Source organism: Cygnus olor, chromosome 8 (assembly GCF_009769625.2).
Source record: "Cygnus olor isolate bCygOlo1 chromosome 8, bCygOlo1.pri.v2, whole genome shotgun sequence".
NCBI lineage: Eukaryota > Metazoa > Chordata > Aves > Anseriformes > Anatidae > Cygnus > Cygnus olor.
The window spans coordinates 21,422,038-21,440,551 of NC_049176.1; the positions used below are offsets into that span (position 1 = coordinate 21,422,038).

At 47.1% G+C, this 18,514-nt stretch overlaps 1 protein-coding gene across 1 annotated transcript in view; it reads left to right on the plus strand.

The window, feature by feature from the left end:
* Positions 1 to 4,287: 4,287 nt before the first annotated feature.
* The window catches only part of PTPRF (protein tyrosine phosphatase receptor type F), a 371,106-nt gene continuing 356,879 nt past the window's right edge, over positions 4,288 to 18,514 (plus strand). Inside the window, 1 exon segment of the mRNA XM_040565789.1 lies at positions 4,288 to 4,379. The gene's annotated coding sequence lies outside the window, so the exon portion shown is untranslated.

Consider the following 18,514-nt stretch of genomic DNA (forward strand, 5'->3'; position numbering starts at 1 on the left):
AGCTCAGGAAGTGCTCAGATACTCATGCGATCAGTGCTTGGACACCTCTTGTTCAGGCTGCGTTCTGCAGCGCCCGTGGCCTGCAGGCTGGTGAGGGGTCAGTGCTGAGGGCCACCGGAGCAGCCCTTGGACAGGCTGAGCACAGAGGCCATTGCAGCCATGGCCAGAAAAACATGTTCTCTCACACACCTGACAAGAATGGAAAGAAACACACGAGAGACAAACTCTGTCAGGAAACAGAGGGGAGCAGAGACCATTCCAGTGGTGAGCTTACCGAATGTCCTGCACCGTTCTCTTTAACTCACATGCACATGATGTGTTTTAGTGATTTAAGCTGCTCTTTCCATTACCATTTATTTAGGGTTAGAGAAAGACTGAACTGTTATCTCTGGAGCATGGACACACGAAGACCATGCTGCAAAGAATTACTCATCTGTAAGTCTGCTTTTCTGAACAAGTGAGTGTACTTCTACTTTTGGGAAGTGTCTCCCGTAAGCTGGTTGCCATTTGCACTCCCAGGCTTTGGCCCTCAGCAGAAGCAGGAGGTCATCTCAATTCCTCCCTCAGTGGCAGGCATTCCCAGGGCCTTCCTCTACCATGTTTTATTTGGTCAGGGGCAGAATTTTTTGCCAGGAACCAGCTGTCAGGCTGCGTGCTTTTTTTCCTTCTTTTTCAATAAACTTACCTTTCTAGTTTATTATGATAAGGAGGAGGTAAATGAACTACAAGAGTTATTACTTATGCTATGTCTTGGCAGGATCTCTAAGGCATCCATCAAGAAGGGAGCTTCACTGGGCTAAGCACTATGCAATGCCATGGTAAGAGAGCGCACACATCCTGTCCAGATCTCTGCAGACAGCTGGGACAAACGCTGAAGGAAGGGAAAGGCAATTGCACCGACTTTACATAGAGGTAAATGAAGAACAGAAAACTCGCAGGGCTCGACCAGTCCCGCTGGCTGGTGGCTGAGCCAGGAAGCAGAAGTAACCACCACTTTGGCGTTGTGGCTGCACTTTTAGTTACTGTCTTTTATTTCTTCAACCAAGTGCAATCTGTAGTAAAGCAAAATTAAGGGTAAGTCGTTATCCCCAGCTGAAAGGCTTCACAGACCAGACACCTAGTGCTGCAGAAGAGAACGCATCAGCGTGCCCCTCCTAGGCTGCAGTTCCTTCAATCAGAGAAAAACGGAAATGGGCAAGACAGATTTTTTTTATTTGGAGCAAAACAGAGAATTCTAATAACCCTGTCTTACAAAGGAAATGAAGGAGTCTTGGGGGTAATATTGAAAAAATGGTGGGCAGTCAGAGTCAAGGCCATATGGTCCTCAAGCTGTGCTGTCAAGCCGATCTGCAGATGGAGATGTATTATCTTACACTAGCACAAAGTTGAGCATTGCAGTAGGCACTTGTGAAACAGACCAGAAGACCTGACAATACAATTGACAATTACTATAAAATCAGGTGAGAAAAAGTCATCAGCCAGAATTGTCCCTCTAAGAAAAAATAGTTGGAGAAAAGATGAGCTTCCACCAGGCTCTGCAACTTGTAGGTTCCATCCAAAATATTTAGCGAGTTTAGCAACACCTGAAATGAGAAGGGAAGTTGTTCTGACAAGCCTTAAAAAATTCAGAATCCTGGTCTTTTGATTTTATACTAATTTATTATGTTAAAGGTGAGCAAAACCCATCCCACAGTATCTACACACTAGCCTATTATCAAGTGGCACACATGACAAGAATATGGGTGTGTGCATTTGCTCTGTAGATCTGATCAAAGGGAAGGAAGAGCTGCTGAGAGCTTAGCCAAGAGCAGTGACCTCCAAGCCAGGTACTGTGAATGCACACTGGGACTTTGCCTTCCGAACAGCTTACCACTGGAACGGCTGGGTTGGCTGCAGTCACGGGAGATGAAATAACGGGGTGCTACCCATAAACTGGTGGACACCGTACACTGTACACCCCCATCAGCTCCGGTGGCAACATGCCAACATATCCTGTAGCAAGCAAACTGCTTAGGTAGGTGCCTTTGCTTTCAGCTACGGCACCTTACCACCGCAAAATCCTTGAACAGGTAAAGGGATGACTGACTGGCAGCCCTGTGTTCGGCGGATCACCAGGCACCAGTGCCTCCTGGGCTTACATTATTAATTGTCTTTCAAGTTTTTACGTCATAGAGGCGTGAAGTGTGCAAAGGAATAATAAAGATTTTTGGGTGGTAGCCGTATGTGAAAACTCCGTTTCATGATGCTGATGATTAATGGCTTACACCCATGGGACAATCATTTATCTGCAAGTCTTGGCTAGAAGCTCCAGGGCACCAAAAGTTTATGAGGCAGCTCTGTGTCAGTCACATGAATCTAGATCTGTAAAGGTGCTTAGGAACCTGCATTTTAGGTGTCTAAAAGTATCTATATGTGTCCCATAGATTGGATCAACTTTTCAGTGTCTCCTCTCATAAGCTGCTAAACATCTGACAAGATTAGCAAAGGAGCATTAAATCCCAAATCTTCCATTTTTCAAGCAAACTTCAAAAACCTGTTGCTTCCACCTCAAATAGAGAGGGGCTGGGCTGACATGACCCCCTGTAAACTCACCGATAGGGCTGCGGTGGGAGCCGAGGGACCAGACTCCCACTCGCAGCTCCGTGAACCGCTCGGCAGCGAGGATCTCCCAGCTTCCCCATGGTCTTGTGCTCTGAAGCATCCTGAAGCACATCCAAATTTTAATACAGAGTCGAACCCATGGGCACTTTGGCAGTGCTGCGTGGCGCCGTGCCAGCAACACTTACTCTAAGCTCCGCGGCCTCACGGTGGAATGCACAGAAGGGCCGTTCTGCAGCAACGTTTGGATACCGAGCAGGGAGGGAAGTGTCTCAGAACCAAAGGCTTTCTGTGTCAGGGCTGCTCGCCGTGCGGCAGAGGTGCAAGGCTGGCTCTGGGTGCTTAGGTTAGGGCAGAGCGGAGTGACGCACACCCCACTGAGCTCATGGTGTCGCGGTCAGGAACCTGAAGCCCTGTGCTGCTCCGAGCACTCGAGGGGACAACGCCAGGGCGCAGGAAGAGCCGCGTTACCTCCGCGAGCTGCTCCTCTGCTACTGGCACCACCCTGGATGAGAGGACAAGGGCAAAACATCCCGGAGAAACACAGTTGCCAGGCATGGGAAGAAATCCTGGAGACCACAGAGGGAAAAAAATTAGCATGCCGTGGGAAACGCCTGAGCGGTCCAAGTACAGCGTGCGGAGGAGAACGGCAGCGGTGGTAGCGCCTGCTCTGATGCAACACCAGCACCTGGGAAGGGTTGGGCAAGGAGCCAAAGAGCACCAAAACACCCGGCGGCCGGCTGGTTAACCCTGCAGCCCTCTGACCAGGCCGCACAACGCCCACCTCGGCTCCACCAGGCCGGGGAGCGAGGTGGGGATCGAAAAAAAAAAAAAAAAAGAAAAAAAAGAAAAAAGGCCACGAGCAACGAGGGCGGCCGAGGGAAGCACGCTGCGAGCGTGCGGGCTGAAACAATTCTCAAGTCCCGGCTGCTGAACGAAACGCGGCCGAAATGAACCCAAATCGCAACAGGTCTCGGGCCGGCGTTCACCCGCTGCCGCTACGGAGGGGGGAGGTTTGTGGGGGGGTGGGTGCGAGGCTGGAAGGGCCCCGGGGGAAAAGAGGGGCCCCGAGGGGCCGCTGCTCCCCTCCGCCCACAGAGGGCAGCGGTGGCCGCCCGGGGCCGCGCAGAGCCCCCTCAGAGCCGACCCCGCGCGGGCCCCGAGCGATCGCCTCCCGCCCCCGGGGACCCCCCCCTCGGTCCCCCCGCCCGGCCCCGTCCCCCTCCCCGCTCCCAGGCGGCTCCTTCCTGAGGCGCCAGCCCCGGGCCGCGGCCGCTCCCTCCCCGTGCCCGTCCCCGCCCCGCCGCCCCCGCCCACACCTGGCCGGGGCGGGCCGTGCCGTGCCGTGCCGTGCCCGCCGGCTGCGGGGCCGACTCGGCGGGCGGGTGGGGACGAAGAGGAGGAGGAGGAGGAGGAGGAGGAGGCGGCGGCGGCGACGGCAGCGCGGCGCAGGCCGTGAGGGGAGCGGGGCCGGCCGGCAGCAGCGCCTTTCGCCTCGCCGCGGGGCCGAGCGCGGTAGCGGGGCCCCGGCCCAGGTGAGCCGGCGGGCGGCAGGTGGCGGTGGTGGCGGCGGCGGCGGTGGCGGTAGCGGGGCGGGCGCGGCGGCGGCGGCGGGGCGGGCGCGGTGCGCGGCCCCGGCGGGGGCGGGCTGGCGGCGGCGGCGCGCACGGAGCGCGGTCCCGCTGCTTGGCGGCGGAGGAGGGAGCGGAGCGGAGCGGGGCCGGCGGGGAGCGGGCGGCTTCTCGGAGGCAGCATGCGGGCGGCGGAGCCCCGGAGCCCCGGTAAGTGGCTCGGCCGCGGCGCCTTCCCCTGCAGCCCCCCCCTCCCTAATCCTCCCTAAACTCCGCCGCCTGTTGAGCCCCGCGCCCCGGCACCCCCGAGCGGCGGGGCTGTCCCCGGGGGGGGCACCGGGCGGTACCGGACCCCCCTCCCCATAACCCCCTCTCCCCACCCGCCGGGTACGGAGGGGGGAGCCCGGTTCCGCGGGGCGCAGCCGGGGGCACCTGCCGGGGCTGGGGGGGGGGGGACACACACACGTGGGGCTCGGTGTCCCGGTGGGTGCCCCCCGGGGGTGTCCCGGGGCCCTGAGCGGAAGGGGGGTGCAGGGGAGGGCTCGGCGGCGTTTCCCCGGTTGCCGTTTTGCGCTCGGAGGAGGGAGGGCGCTGCAGCGGGGGGCCGGGGGGGGTCGCCTCGTGTCCCCGGGGGGGGGGGCGAGCGGCCGCCGGGGAGAGCGCCCGGGCTGCGGCGACCCGGGTGGCGAGAACAAAGGGCCCTCGGCGGGGAGCGGGCAGCGGGGGCTCCGCCGTGCGAGCCCCCAAAATGAGGCTGGGGGGGGCCCAGCCGTAGTGCTGACCCCCCCCCCTCCCCGCGTCCCCTCCGCTCCCCCGGGGGCTGCAGCCGGGCCCCGCAACCTGTTGGGCCGGGCGGCGGCAGCGCAGCGGGTGTGTGTGTGTGTGTGTGTGTGTGCGCGGGTGCTGGGGAAACTCGGCTCCAGACCCACCTGGAGGAGCTTTGGGAGCCCGGCACGAGTAAACCCAGTGGAAGGAAGGGTTTCCGCGCCCGCAGACAAAGATCTGTTGCTGCGGACCTCCGCGCTCGCAAAGATGTGCTCCTGTTTCCAGGAGACTGACTGGGGCAGCTGTCGGAGCGGTTCGGAGTTGGGTGGTTGTCGGGTGGTTGTTTCGGATGTCGCCGGACGAAGTTGCGTTGTCAGGGTCGAGTGAAAACGTTCTCGCTTCGAGCGCGGGATTGAGCTGTAAAAAGTGCTTTAGGCTGAGGGCGACCGGATAATCAGAGCTCCAGCTGTAAGTTACGCCGAGTGATTGCTGGTTTAGAGGTCTCTGAAGACGGCTAACTTGAGCAGGGGTGGTGAGCAAATACAGTTTCCTCATTCTGTGTGTATAACCACCTTTGTTCATTTTTCAAAGTAAATGTTAAGAGAAACGACAAATTTAATTTGAGATTACAAAGGTCCTCTGATGCAAATGACTTTATCTCTGTGTCTGGTTACTGCATGATTGTTCCTAGGCTGCCTCTGTGGCTTTAGAAAGAGCTTTGCTTTTCTATTTTTTTAAGCATGCTGCTCTCCTTACAGTGATGCAGGAAATGCTCGGCTCACAACAATAGTTTTATGGAGGGAGCATGTGTACTTTAGTCCTGGCTTTATTATTTCTGCTGTGGTGGTTAGCCGTGGGGCTGAGGATGTAGGAGGACGGCCGCACGTCGAAGTGCGTGACCAGCAGCCTGCCCTTTGTGAGCAAGAAGTAAAATCTGCACAGCGAAACGGCCCATTTGGGGTCTGGGAGGGGGAACACAGACACGTGGTGTGCAAATATCAAACTTCTCAGGTTGTGCCTTGAACCCACCATCTTAATGTGCACGTTTCCTCGCATACGTCACTGGCACGCGTCCTGCTCATTGCAATAGGATGCAGCGTGACCGCACGCGTGAAGGGGTTAAAGCAGTTTGTGGCCAAAGAGTTAATGCGTTGCTTCAGCTCAAGAGATTTTTATAATTCAGCTTAGTTACAAATATTGCCATCTGCCCTTTTCTTTGCGTGTGCGTGTCTGTAAATATATCTTGGAGAAATACTGGTTGGGGCTGTTAGCAAAATAGTAGAAGCCATAGATAACGTTTTATTCTCACACATGTTGGCAATGAAAACGTTGGTGTCCAGAAAATCAAAGTAGAAACCTTCCACCCTGTGTCTGTATTTGGCTGTGGGCTGAGAGCTATGCATGTATTTTTAATTTTTTCAGACTAAGCCCTGCTTTTGGGAGCATTAGCTAACTGTCATTGGCAAAACCAGAGAAGACAGTCAAAGCTTGTGATTATAAGGAGAAAGATCTAAGCTTGTGGGTAACAGAGAAGAAATGTTTTCCTCTTTGTGTCCACATAATGCAGGGCTGTGGGAAGATATGCTTAATGAGGATGATTATTGCTGTGGCTTTCCATAAATCCACTTGTAATGGAGGCTTTGTACAGTTACTTCTGAATCTGTACATTTAAAAACTGCAAATAGCGATAATGGAGTTGGCTAATAGCAGACTGTCAAGTAAGTGCAATCCTTGTGATAACGTTCAGCCATAGATCTCCATTTAAGTATTACTTTTAAGCAGAAAATGTTTCTTGTAGGTCATAGTATATGCAGTTTGGAAGGGGGGGGGAAAAACAGTTGTTGCTGCAGGTACTTGAATCTTAACCAGCTACCTTTCATTGTCCAGAGGTATTTTTTCCTCTCCTTTTTTTTCATCAGATCAGAAGAGATCTACAATTCAGTGGATCCATTTGATTTGAATTGAGATAGCAGAAAGGTTTAATAATAACCAGCTTTAAAGAAGAAAACCAGACCAAAACGAAAAAAACAAACTGACTGAAGAGGTCTACCAAAGTAGTAAACGTGTAGCTGTGTACACATGAAAGTTGGGACCGATGCCTTCTGAAGTCGTAAACTTCCCTGTAAAGCATTAGAGTGAGCTGAGTGCCGCTAGGCAGGAGTCGGAGCTGATTTTGTTAGTAGTATTAAATGGGACAAGCCTTTCCATTTCAGTTCTAAGTACCTTTTTTTTCTTTTTTCAGTGCCTCTTAGAAGTCAGGGTTGAGTTAAATTACTCGTCTGTTATGCAACCTAAAAACAAAAGGTGAAACTAACACAGCGGGGAAGATCTTTCATGGATTATCTCACTGCACTACAGGAAGGTGTAAAGTAACATGTTCTCAAGTAAAACACTTGTAATAGATATCGGTTAATTTATATAGAGCCTTGAATGAATGCAGTTTTAACTTGTGTAGTGAAGAAACAGCTTTTGAAGAAGCCTGGCACGTGAGTTGCTTGTGTGTACCGTTTGGAGGAGCTTGTTGAAAAATATTTGCGATGCACACCATCATTGCTTACTCTTCTTTAAAAGAAGTGCCTTAACTTTAACCTTTAATACAGTTTGTGAGGGCTTCTCGCATGTAGTTACTTTTGCTCAAAATCTGGTCTTAAAAGCGAGCTGCATTTCTACAGACGATAGCGCTGTGTTCAAATCCAAAATGTATGCTTCCTTTCCAGTAAAAACTTATAATTACATGGGGTGGTAGCGAACTGGAAAGTATTGCAAAACATATGTAAGAATACTGTCGTACAAACTCTAAAACTGAAGAATGACTCACTGCGCCAGTGCTGTATCAAATTCTATCTATACGCAAGGTTTAAATGACAAGTTTACTTTAGGCAGGGAATATGCAATTTTCTTGTACTCTTTCTTCATCTAATGTCAAGTGAGCTTAATGAAATGGTACATGTGGGCATACAGGAGGCACCAGTTGTAGAGCTTTAACGAGCAAAGGGAACAAGCACTACTTGGCTGTATTTGTGAAGATGGTGGAGGCATGCTATATACATACACTGTGTATATTAAAAACCAAGTTCATGGTACCAACGCATGTCTTGAGCCATCTTTTAATATACCTTATGGTTTGCTTGTGTGTGTTTACTAACGTTTGTTTTATTTTTGTTTTCTGTAGGAGAGGGTATTTGGGTTTTACTGGTGTAGGTGTTCATCTTTACGTGTTTCTCGTAGTTGAGCTTGTAACTGGCATTTCAGGGTTTTGGCAAACCTTCAGGTCACTACCAAAATGAAATAGGTTGATGTTCAGCATGGGAAGGGGGCCAAGGATTGTAGAGTGAGGAGGAAAAGACTGCTTTCCGCTGGAGCAATGCGTGCCGGTGACTTTGTTTCTGTGATTGTGATTTATTACTAGAGCTTTGGGGAGCCCTACAAAGTGCAGGGTGTATAATCAGGTAGTAATGTCCTGCAGCTGGGAGGCTTGTGAGGGCCTGGAGGAGGACAGGGCAGACTGTAGGGTGGCATCTGTCAGAGGTGCTCTCCCGGAAGCCCAGTGCATGAATGCCGGTACTGTGGTGCCTCACTGATGGTTCTGCACATCCCAGGGTGCCAGACAAAACAGCCCTGCAAAGCTGGAGAACCCCGTGTCTTCTCCAGCCTTGGTGGAAGATGTTAAACTCTTCACAACCTCTTTTAATTTCTGATGGGGCCATAAGCCGTTCTGCCCCAGAGCATGTCCGTTCTGCTCTCCCTGCAGCTTGCCTTTATTAGCCATGAGGGAGATGGAAGAAGATGTGTCCTTGCTCTGTGCATTACTCACAAGGGCTGTGGTCGCCAGCGCCTGCGAGTGCTTTCCCTTCTGGTAGGAGGGTTGAAGTCCCCTTGGGCTCTGAAACGAGGCTAAGGAAGGGAAGCTGAAGTACTCGCTGTTTAATATTAGTGTGCACCCAGTGGATGTACACATCCGTGCCTTACTGAAAAAAATGGTGAAATAGGTCATGCTCCTTCAAGGAGTCCATTATCTGAGAACTTTTCTAGAGATCAAACATGCAGAGAGAAGTTCTGGAGCAGAGGGTGGAATGTACATAAAAAGTCTGGTTGAGAGCAAAACTGATAAAGCATCTCCCAATACCTCAGCTGAGCACTAGGAGGGAGTAGCTTTGTCTAGATGCTTTTATTGAATGCAATCTGCTCTGAGGCTGAAATATGGAAATGCCATTAATCTGGGAAAGGATGGGGTCGTCCTGCTCTCACTCTTGCCCTTCAGCAGGAATAGAAGCTTCCAGTTTACAACCTGCCCAAAAGACGTTTATTTCTTGGCACAAAATTTCAGCTGCAGCTGGCAAGTGGGTAAGTACTTTCATGCAGCCTTACTGAGAGAGAGAGGAATTATTTAGGTTGGCACATGAAGTTTATAGTTAGGAGTTGTCAGATGAAATTGAACAGAGAAAAAATGTGAAGACTGGTCATGTGGTATTGCTTTCTCAAAAGCAGCGTTAGAAATCCCGTCATTGCTTATAATTAAACAAAGCATGCATGCATTTGACTGTGGAGAGGAATTATCTCTTGGGTTAATCAGCCTCTCTTCCTTATTTTTTCCCCCTGCAAATGGAGCGTTAGATACTGAGTTGCGTGTGTGTATGCAAAGGATAACATCTGTTCTATTTTATGGGACCCACATAGCGTAGTTGCTTTTTTATCCCTCCAGTGTATGGATTCTTTTTTCGTGTGTCATCCTAGCTGCTGAAGTCAGCCGGGCACTTAAGCTTTGTAATAACTCCTCTCTCTGCAGGAGCAGGAAGTTATTCATGAGATGGTACTCAATTCTTCAGTTAAATTTCCTCACAAACTTAGGTCTTGCAGTGTTTTGGAAAAGCCATTACTTTCCTAGAGGGTTTTATGAGTAGGGCTGGAATTGGGATTATTGTATGGCAATTCTTCTGGGGGAGGTTTGGTAATTGTTCTAGCAACAGGTTAGATCGTCTGCATCAGCCTAGATCTATCGTCATGGGCTCATTAATTGGGAAGGTAAATTAGATATGAGAAGTATGAAAAGCTAGACTAGTGTTTGGATTTTATGGTGTGTATATAAAAAAATATAATTGTCTTATCTGGCAGGTGTTGTGCTTCTGATCTTTTATCTTGAAGGAGAACCACGGAAGTGGTTCCAAAGGACCCTTGGTCCTTTTGGACGCTGACAGAGGCCTTGAGGTGTCATGTGCCTTGAAGACAAGACGGAGAGGAAGGAAAAAAAAGAAGGGCCTCTTTTAGATGAAGTTGTAGTCTTTATGACATGGTATTTTTTCCACGTATGAAGTAGTTACGTTTGTTTATATCTTGGTAGCATTTGTTTCATCGAATTTGATCAAAGGTTTAGTTGTTGCAGAATCGATAGTAATTCCCTTTTCTTAACAAAATCCCTGTAATTTATGAATGCACTCTCCATTGTGTTTTAACTACTTGTAATATAGAATTTGCAAAATGATACAAATTGACTAGAAGATAGGTGCGAAATCCAATAATACATTTTTCTATGTCAAAGTTAAGTGAAATACAAAACAATTGAAATAAACAATGAAAATTAGCCTCTTAAGCCTATGAACTAGTAGGTGTGGAAATAATTTCATGATATATATTCTAATTGGTTTTGTTGACTGTTCTTGAGCACAGGCAAAATTCCTGTACAGTCTTATGCATTCTAATCTATGCATTATTATGTGGTGAAAAACATCCTCATAAAATCTTATTTAACCCGAGGTTGAAGTATGCATTTTTGAAGGCATGTTCTAGATGCTGACTCCGTCTCCGTGCTGCAGCCTTGCTCAAGGGTAGCTTCCATTAATAAAACACAGACCTGAAGAGTTACACCCAGGGAGACAAATATTTCAGCAGATTGCAGGGTTGCTGCTTTAATTCTGCCTCTTGATGTTAAGATAGAATTCTAAACTTCGGCACGAAGGTATTGTCTCCTTCAAAAACACTTGCAAGATTGAAGTCTGTTGTAAAAAGTCTTGCTGCTCCCGTTGGTTTGAATTTTCCTTGGGTCCGGCTATATCTTCAGAGCTGGTAAAACTGTGCTTTGTGCTTTGGGTGTTGTGTTTTGATAGAGCACCTGTTGAGGTCTTTTATTTGGATTGTTGGCTCAGGGAAGGTGTTTTAGAATAGGGCTTCATTAATCTCATTTCTGAAGTCTGTAGGTACCGGATCCTACTTCTTTGCCCAGCAGGTCAGTGCAAGGAGAGCTCGTGGAAGCCTGTGCTACAGACGTGATCTCAGCTCCTCTCCTCTTCTTGGTTGGTGCACGGCAAGCTTTTTGCTGTCCCTGCTTGGATTTCGGAGGAGATCCTTGTGGGTTCTTGCAGTCCCCGCATAGAGCAGGCAGGTCCCATCCCTTGCAGAGATGCACGCCTCCCGGCGGCTAAATGCACGCTTTGCCCTGGTTTCCCTCGCTTGCTGCTCACTTCCCTGGTTCTTTGGGTCTGCGGAGGCCGTGGCTGCAAGGAGTGCTTCTCACCTGTGCGGGAGGAATGCACCGAAGTGTAACACGTGTGCCTTGGCCATAAAACTCGAGCAGCTTTATGGGAGCAAGCTGTTACTGCTGATAATTGCGCTCGGCTCTTACTATGCTTCTTACCTGGAGCTTTTACTTTGTGAGCAACATAATAATAAAGTGTGCTGCTGTAATAACTCGGTGACAATCTTCTGCTTATGTCTGTGTAAGAAATAAGGAGCGTAATTAATGATGATAAGAAGGAGATCTGAAGGATTGTGGCAACAGGCTGTCACGCTCCTTCAATGGTCCCCCCACCCTGGTGTCACACAATCTTAAAAGATGCTCAACTTTAAGTCTCTTCTTCTGAAGAGTGATCAAAAGCTTCTTCATTGGCCAAAACCATCTAGATAGATGGACAGATGTTTATTGTAAAAGGACTTGTACAGAATTATTGGGCTCAACAGCTTGGCTGCAGCGCGGAAAATGCCTTTTGTATGCTGGAAGCCATGAGCTGTGTTTTGTTTGCTCGTATCGTTGGGTGTGCAAGGTAGGCACCGTGGGTTGTGCAGTGTTAAAGAACACGTTGCATAGCAGTCATGTTGCTGGGAAGTATTTGTAAATATGAGTTTGAATTAAAGATATGTATTTTTTCTTATTAAACTTTGAAGAGCAGTGCTTGGAAGACTAGTGAATTTTTGATGCTCTTAAACGATGTCTGCAAGGAACAGGTGAGGAATTTGCTGACCACCTGTTTTTTTTTTTTTTTTCTTGGAGCTATACCTCTCCTGTGCGTTAGTTTTGGATGTTAGGAGAAATGCAGACATTATGTTTAGGAGTTTAGGTGGTGGGGTGGGCCGACACAACTGTGTAGGTTATAAAGGGAGGATGAGCGCTCAGATATTGGCTTTCTTTGTATCTGAAGTGAGTTAACAGCCTCTTGGATTCTTGTTGCACAGTGTAATTAAAATAAACACTATAATGCTAATCATTTATGTATTTTTGCCTGTGGGTGAAGTTTTAAATTAGAAGTAGCTATACTTCGGTGGAAGTGGATTTTTTTTATTATTATAATGTTCCCTGTTTCCAGTCTGGTAATATTTCTGTGAGAGTGCATAAAAAATATTGCTAGGCAGATTTGTTTTTGTTTTTTATTACCTAATTGTATATTCTAGTAACAATGTAATTATTGCTTTTAACAAAAACTGCCTGACTTGAGTATTTAATTCCATCAGACTCAAGCAGTCGCTGATGAGGTGATAAATGATAGGTTATATGTAGAAGTGGATTTGCAATTATTTGCTGCTTTGGGGAAAAAAAAAAAAAAAAGATGTTTTGTTTCTGTCCAATGAGTAATGTTGAAAATCAAAGCAGTGCGCCAGATGTTTTTTCTAATGACTGTGGTTCAAGGTCTCTTTTGTATGGAGGAGGGTTTCAACTGAGTTTGTCTCTTGGCTTTGAAGTTTCTTCTGCTCGTTAATGCAGCAGTCCTCCAAATCTTCTGTTCTGGCCTCCTCGGTGACCAGGCTGCATGGAGGAGCTGCTTTCCCAACCGGCTCCCCATTCACCGGGAGGCAGAGGGGTGAAGGAATTCGTGCAGCGCGGCCTGAGCGCTCCCATTCACTCGTGTTTATTTCATAGAATTAAAATAAGAATAAGTGTTTCGCTTTATTTGTTGATGTCTGATTAGGAATTAGGAGAGGAAACTGAATCGCTGGTGTGATTAACGTTAGGTTTTGTTTCTGATGCATGAAAGGACTCATTGTCTGAGGCTTTTCCCCCATAGCTCCCTGCCTAATCCTGCTGAAGTCATTCTAACTGCAGCAGCAGTTGAGGCTCTTCGCCTCGTTTTCCTGCGTACTTCGTGGCACAGTTGGAAACATTTCCCCTTCGAAGGAGCTCTTGCATCTCGTGCTGACGCTGCTGTCACAGCAGAGGGGACCGTGGTGGCTTGTAAGGTGGGCATCGGTTTGTGCAGGGGCGGGAAGGAAGTTAATCTGAAATCCCCAAACTGACCTAATTTGTGCTACGTTTGGGTTTCAAGTCTGGGCCTGGTGGTTTTGGGAACCCGGTCTGTCTCCTGCCTTTCTGCAACCGCAGTTGAAGGAGGTGAGCTGCCTGGTTCTGATTAATTTCTTACAAGTTCTTGTTAGACCAACTTTCTCTGATTGCTGATGCAGTACTTCTGCAAGGAGGAAGTTTAAAATTGCTCGGTGTGTATTTTCAGAAGAAATGGTACAAGTTTAAGGTTTGTAGAGATTATGGTATTTCGAAAATCCTTAGCAAGAAATTATAGTAGGCACAACTATTCCTCTTTCGAAAAAAAACCCTGAAAGAACCGACCCCCCCCACCCCACCCCCATGAGCACTGGCCTTTCTTTTCTTCTGAATCAGACTGTCATTGCAAGGTCTCAGTGATTTAAAAATATAAAATAAACTCCCTCGAGGAATCTATTTAAAGTTATTTGGTTCACTGAACATTCAGTGCACGTTCAGTCTTGGAATCCATTACATGCCTTTAGAAAGTCTTTAAAAATCCTCTCCGACAAAGTTGGTCTGAGTTTTGTCCCTTTGGCAGGTGGGCATGGGGGAATTTCATAGCTTTATTTTCATAACAGAAGCGTGCAGAATTAGTATTGATTTTAGTATAGCTGTCTGCTAGTGCCACTGTATTCAGGGGTCGTATGTCAGCTCTGCTTTTGTGGTGGCAGCTTTCCGTGTTTCCTTAGTTGAAGCCTCTAGTTATGGGGCTCTGGAAATAATTGGGAAATGCTGTTTTTTTTTCCCCTTTGAATTCAATTTGTAAAGCTTTATTACCTAGAATTAAATTCTTATCAGGCTGAAATGGTGCATAAATTCTTGTTGAATGGAGACAAATGCTATTAGAAACCTGTGAAAGTAAGCTATGTTTTAATCCTAAATTTATTTTCATTGCCATTGTCATATTTTGAAAACACTTTGCATCTACTTCATCCGTGCACATTGGTGTTCTCTTGTTCTGGTAATTTTTAATGGTTAAGCCTGGGAGAAACAATGCGTGTCATATTCCTGCGTACGGTCTGGTTACATCCTCTGGCATCACTTGGGTTTCCAGATACCAGGCGTGGGTGTTGCCAGCACCCATCAGGGCGTGCTGGCTGCACACGTGCTGAGGGTTGTCATGTTATTTGTATGCAGCAAAAATATTTCTTTTGGAAGAACTTTCCAATGTTTTCAGCTGATAATGTAGAAAAGTGACATCTGCTTCATCGTTTTTTGTACGCACGTATTAATAGTTGCTCAGGGCTCAGTAGTTCAACAGAGCCTGAAGTCAGGTAAGAACTTGAAGAAAACCTAAATAACGGACATTCCCTCAGGATGTGCAAGTGTGTTTGATTAACCCACCTGACCTGGAGAGCAGTTAAATATTTGGACGGTCGGCAGTCCCGCTAGCCATCCTTCATTAGTGGTGGCCTCCATTTGGAGCCCGTGTTCTGCCTCTTCCTCTGGAGAAGGTTTGGGTGATGCTGAAATGGAGCTGGGATCCTTGGGTGCACGGGGACGTCTGGCTCTGCCACCAGCCAGGGGAGAGGATGGAGGCAGGGAGGAAATTGTTAATTGCGGGTTGTCAACGCCGTGCAGGTTAGCTGGTAGCTGAAGCTACTAGCCTGAGCAGAAATAGCGATGCTGTCCTGAGAGGTGTAAAAGACTTGTCAAAATCTAATCTAATCTCCTGCATTAAGTGTACATTGCAATAATGAATTAAATGGAATTCCGGCAAGTGGAGATGTTCCCTTTTTAATAACTTCTCAAAAAATCAAGATGAAGTATTGCGCTGGAAGAGGCATATCACTGTTAGCCAAATTTCTTTCTCTAGGATCATTTTTAATTTTATGTGAGCGTGTATTAATGGTTTAAAAACTCATTTGTCTCCTTGTCAGCAGCTTGACCAGTATTTTAGTACAAAAGACATGATTTCATCTTGAACCAGTTTTGTTTATCAGCGGGTGTTGCAGCCAGCTGGAAAATTGTTTGACTTTTTCACTGCTGTGGTTTTGACGTAAGATGCCTGCTGTAAGAAAGTAAAATTGATGTAAAAACAATGATTCTTTCAATTTTTGTATTTCTATTTTGATTCAAGGAAAGGGGGGAACAGGTGTTTATGCTAAAGAATTTGATCTTACCCTTTTTCTGAATATCTGCAGTAACTATTGTATTACAACTCGGGGAAAAAAATCCTACCCTTGCCCAAATCTGAGCAAAATGAGGAGAATAGTGGCTACAATTCTGACTTAGTTCAGTGCATTACTGGGTACATTGCTGCGGCTGTTGTGGTAGAAATACAGCTGGTAAGTTTAGTGGGAGAAAAAGCCTGTACAAAAAAAAAAAACCCTCTTGGAATAAAAATGTGGTTTTAAAAATGCTCTTAGTAAGTTTTTTCCTATTCTGGCAATAAAACAGCATGATTATAATATGTTTTCATCATACAGGTTTTGTGAGTGACTAGACAGGATCCAGCTCTGAATTCCTGACTTTGGAGTGTCCAGATTTGTGCAAAATTAACTTAAAAGTCAGTTTTTGGAAACTCAAATGCTTCACCAGATAATGAGAAGTTTAATGTAATGTGCTACTCGGTATGCTTTTTTTCCCCTGAAATTACTGAGTTATAAATATTTTAAGTCGAAAACAATTCTTAAACTGAGATTCTGAAGTGAGCTATGAACAAGTGTTCTCCTGTATTTATGGCCTGAAAGTGAAAAATGTTTTGATGAATAAAGCTACTACATTAGTTTTCATAATAGTTTGCTGTGACACAAATATATTTTGTAGGTGTGCTTAAAAGGTGTAAGTTTTTCAGCCGTTCTGCTGTATCTTTTCACCTAATTGCTTTATGGATTTGCATATAATGTTGTTAATTCAACTCTTTTTTTTTTTTTTTGCGTGATCGCTGAGGCATCTCCAAACAGGTAAAAAGCCTTTTGTCTGGGTGTGAGATAAGTTGAAGTGTTCAGTTTTGCAGAGCTTCTTGCACGTGTGGGATGCCCGACGGCATGGTGAGGGGATGCTCGTTCTGCCCGTGGGTTGTCCCCGCTCGCTCTGGGCGAGGTGTGCAGGGGCCACTGGGAAAACAAACACCACGCTGGGTGTTTGTCGGGTTGTCTTGCTTCTTGCTGATGCTGCTAGATCTCCTCGAAAGGGCTGCCTTGCTGTAACTGTGTGGCTAACTGGAAACAAGCGACTTCAGAGGAGGTCCAGCATCAAGGCAAGTGTCACCGTGCAGGTAGCTCCAGGAGACAAACCCCACCTGGCAGCTGTGGGCTTGGTTTTCCAAGCACTCGCTGTGACCTTGGCTGTGTGCAGACAAGCTAAGAGACCTACTGTCAAGCTAAAGAAACCCTGTGTGAATGCACTGCTTGGTTTAATAGTGGATTTTTTTCCTTTTTTAAGGAGGGATGGGGAAGACACTGAGTGTTCCCAGCCACGATGTTTTTCAGATCCTTATTTGAAAATGTTTTAAACGAGGGACATCACATCAGAAGCTGAGATACAAAGCAACCTTTTGAAGTTAAAAGTGGGTCTGCATGAAAATGAACTGCTTGTCTGTGAAAAGAGTCAAGTGTGAAAGGATAGGATAGTTTCACTAAATGAATTTGATAGTCTGAATAAGTGTGGTGAGGCAGAGAGGAGAATCTGGAAAGGTCAGGGCTGAGCATGTGACTCCAGATGAGGCGGTGGAAAAACATGAAAGGGATTGAGTGGAAATGCCTCGGTTTACATTTTTTTGCTTAGAAGTGACTTATTTATTTTGGTGGAAGGTGATCATAAAAAGAGAACTTTAGAAGTTTGCCACAAAGAAGTGGGAATCTGAATCCTTTGGGATATTGTACCTCTTGCATTCAACTTCTGTGTGGTTTTGAATAGCTAAAAGATCAAAGCCCCAAAGAACTCCTTATTGCATGCTGCCCCGTTAGTAGGACTGCCCTGTCCTACGTGCTGTGCTCACTTGAGCACTTCAGCAGCTTTTTGTCCCAAATGTAGGTTTTCTTACTATTACTGGTTTGTTCTCAGTGATCCACATAACTTCAAGATTTTAACTGAAATAATTCATTAAATGCTTTCTGTGTCCCTGATCCTGCATTAAAAGGATAGTGTAGAGAGCGTGATATCTTTCACTTATCTACACTAGATGCAGCAGATTTGCACTGGAAGCAGGAAACAGCCTGAACTTTTCATAAAAAGTGATGCACTCCAGGTTGACTGTCACCACTCTGGGTGGGATCTTGAGACTGATGGATGAAGCCATAAAACCATCAGCTCTGTGCTTAGTAGTGATCAAAGAAAGCATACCAAATCTTAGGATCTTAGGAAATGCAATGAGAAGAGTGAAGAATAAGATAAAGAACACTATTATGCCATGTCTAAATCTGTGGTTTGTCCATACATTAAACAGTGTTTCATCTCCCCTTCCTTTCATCTCAGAAGAATATAGTACAGCTAGAAGTGTGGAGAAATGCAGCACGGGTCATCAGAGATCTGTAATGGCCTCCACGTGACGAATGACTTGGAGCGGGCTGGCTGAAGAAAGATGTGACAGGTCTGTGAAATCACAGGTGGTTTGAAGAGGGCTTGACTGTTTTCATCTCCCAGCATAAGAGCAAGGAAAAGTCAAGTAAACTTGGTAGGAGCTGGGTTCAGGCCCCTGCAGGAGGAGGTGGTTCTTCACACTGGGGGTGGTTAACTTGCGGAACTCCTGGGAAAGGTCTTCTCGGGGCTACTCAATAGACAAATCACACCAGACCAAGAAAGTCCCTACCACTGGGAGTATTGCAGGCTACAGAGGTGCTTGGAGAAGTGCAGAGATGCTTGTCCTGTTCTTGCTCTTCTCTCGCTGTTTGCTAGCAGGCTACGCTGGAGACAATAGGGCTAGCAGGAGCTATGATGCGACCCAGTGCGTCTGTTTTTATGTTCGTGTCCAGTGCTTTGCCATGAACCCTATGAACTTTTTGTCCCCGGTTTGCTTGACATCAGGCATGCCCTCTGCAGTTGAGCCTTATCCATGCAACTTACTTTCTTGAACAAGAGCAATGAATGGATAAACTGCGGTTGGCTAAAGCTG